We start from the raw sequence: 3588 nt of genomic DNA on the forward strand, positions 1-3588 counted from the left end.
TCCTATATCAATAGTTATAACATGCGAGTTATATTTAAGATGTTAACAGGCTATGTACTGTATATTGATTGTATTATTCATAATATGTGTCCTGAGATAACAGCATTTGTTATATGAGAAATGTTCTTTAACAGGTTTTGACCGAATTATATGGTACGCGTCAACGTTGAGGGTTTATTTCTCCAGCAACAAACCAATAACGCTCCTATGAGCGTTAACAACTAAGTTTAAGAAAATCAGAACGGGATTGAAGGAGGAAAGGAATAGACACTCGCCAGGAGATACACGAGCCAGCAAACACCCTACACCAAGTTCTCGGGATCCACGACTATTCAAAACAAACCATTAAAGATAATTCAACACAACGTCCTTGCCTGGACTCTGGCGAGGAAAACAGAACTTACTAACATATACAGCACAATAGACCCATACATCATCCTTATCAACGCACGCGGGCGAAAAGACAACGAAAAAAGAAAAATATTTAATTATCACGTCTACCAAAAAAATATCTACGAAGAGTTACATGACGGGACAGCAATAGCAATAAAACGAACAATTCAACACAAAATAATTGACAACTTCCAAGGCAACTTCTTGGCATTAAAAATAAACACCACCAAAGGACCAACAATAATAGGAACATCATACCTACCATTCAGAAGAACAATATTCCCGACAGGCGACCTCCTAAAACTTACCAGGCGAAACAGCCCGGCATACTTCCCAGGCGACCTGAACTCTCGACACCCAACCCTTGGACATCACAACAGAAACCCTGCTGGAGTAGTACTGCACAACCTAATTGAGCAAGGCAGCATTACACACCTAGGCCCAGACTTTCAAACATTCATAACACCGGGAAATTCTGGGAATCCGGACATAATTCTGACAAACAGACACCATCATTTTCACATACACATAAAACCTGGACCCGCCAGCACCAGTGACCACATACCCATAATAGCAACTATTTCCACATCTCCAATACAAATTCCCTCTACACCAAGATATTCATTTAATAGAGCAAACTGGGAAAGTTTCAAAACAGCTCTCAACACCGACGAAACACTAACCTGGTATTCAAAAATCACAATAGCCATGAAAAACAACATCCCAAAAACAACATATCGCACACTACCACATGCACAACTAACACACGAAGAAAAAATCATCCAAACCAGGTTCACCAACCTGCATGAATTTATAAAAACATATGGCTGAAGCCCACACATCACTGCATTATATAGAAACCTTAAAGAAGAACTACTGGAGAGATGCAAAGTAAAACACGACGAGAAATGGAACCAGCTAATAACCAACACACAGGCAGACTACAGAAACCCAAAAGCCTTTTGGACTAAAATAAAAAAAATCTCATGGGAAACAACTCAGAGGAGACCAGCTACCTTATAGACAACAATGGCAAGAAGATTACAAAACCTAAACTCAAGGAACCAATATTCAGAACATTCTGGAGCAGCATCTACCAAATCACGGATGAGGACAACCGAAACTTCTGCAGAGAAACAGAACACGTGGTTGAAACACACTTGAACCAAAACACAGACAAATGGCAACAATCCAGGACAATCAACCTCAACACGTTAGATAATAACGATCCACTAATTGCTCCAGTAACTACACATGACATCACAAAAACAATTGCCAGCTTCAAGAATAAATCGCCAAGAATAAGTCAAATAAACAAAACTGTGTTGCAAAACATACCACCACCAATGATCTAACAGCTTGCAGACATCTTCAATGCATCAATAGCAAGCGGATTCTTCCCATCCAAATTTAAAAAAGCAAAATTAAGACTCATTCCAAAGCAAGGAAAGAACCCAACACAGGCAGAAAACTGCGTACCCATTTCACTCCTTGAAACACCTGGCAAAATCCTTGAAAAAGTAATAAATCAGAGATTAAGAAACCACCTAGAGTATGAAGACAAATACAACCATAGACAACACGGCTTCAGGAAAAACCGAGGCACCTACACTGTAATGGCCCTAATATATGAAGCCATCGCAAATGCAGCCAGCAACAGAAACCAATGCAACATAGTTCTCAGAGATGTCAGCAAAGCCTTCGACAAAGTATGGCATGAAGGGCTCAAATACAAGATCACTCAACTCAACATGCCACCCAACTTCACGGCTCTCCTTTGCAATTTCCTTGACAACAGACAAGGCAAACTCACCATCGACAACTACACAGGTCAAAACTTCACCCTCTACAGTGGAGTACCCCAAGGCAGCAACATATCACCAACACTATACACCATATATACAGCGGACATGCCTAAACCAAGAAACTCAGAGTACATTGCATACGCAGACGACGTAACACAAATTATACAATACCCAGGGAAATCAAAACAAATGATGGCAATCAGAACTAGCCGAAAAATAGAAACCATAAACAATTACGAAAGGAAATGGAAAATTAAAACTAACATACAAAAACTGAAGATAATTCACATAGCTAAAACTAGACCATACCCAATCATAGTCAACAATCAAAACATTCCATACGCAGAAATTGGGAAAATCCTCGGCCTCAAAATCACAAGGAACGGCATACTACCACACATCACAGAAAGAATTGCAAAAGCCAGGGTCCAATTAACTAAACTCAGAAGATTCCGAAAATTAAACACCAATATACAACTACACCTTTACAAAGCACTAGTCAGACCACACTTGGAATATCCCCCAATTCCACTTAAAACTATATCAAAATCAAATAAACTCAAAATACAAGCAATCCAAAACATAGCCCTCAGAAGAGCAGCAAAACTCACACCACCATATACAAAAAATTCCAGAAAGCTACACACAGAACATAACCTAACCACAATCAACATCAGAACACATAATCAAGCATTAGCAATATGGGAAAGACTACAAGAACTCGAAGACCCCATATTCCAACAACTAATGCAAGAAGACAATACCAGAACACACAACTGGTGGCCAAAGAGCATAACATTTGACACCACAGAACCAGAACCAATATACACGAAATAAAAACGAAGAATACTTAAAGGACACGGAGGGCCCCCCTCCCCAAACACCACAATCTACCTTAGCTTAGATTAGCTTGGCTTCCCTTCCCTTGCTGTAGTGGACATGAACTGCTGACATGGCAGATTTAACCTCGTCCTCGCAAGGTGGACAGCCCACGTGCTATCAATCTCCCTCTTTATTTCCCACTTCCCAACCTTTACCTTCCTCCTACACCGTCTTCTATCTTCCTGAGCCAATAGGCTCTCTTCTCTCCATCACATCGGATCGGAACGTCCTTCTACCTACAGCCACGCAGCACGCAACACCTCCTCTGAGCAAGCTCCTCACCAACCAGCTCTCTACTCCACGCTTGTAACCACGCTGCTAACCACGCTGCAACTTCCCAGCACCAAGCTGCATTGTACATCTAATACAATATATATACAGAGAGTGCATTGTGAGTTTCCTTTCTCCAACCCATCCTGAGTGCGAACCAACATCACGAAACCCCACAACGCTACACTTCTTTTTCATATTCATTTAAAGAAGGAAACACTGAGTGTACCTATAGAGC

This window comes from Homarus americanus, unplaced genomic scaffold (genome assembly GCF_018991925.1).
Source record: "Homarus americanus isolate GMGI-L3 unplaced genomic scaffold, GMGI_Hamer_2.0 scaffold29379, whole genome shotgun sequence".
In the NCBI taxonomy this organism is placed as follows: domain Eukaryota; kingdom Metazoa; phylum Arthropoda; class Malacostraca; order Decapoda; family Nephropidae; genus Homarus; species Homarus americanus.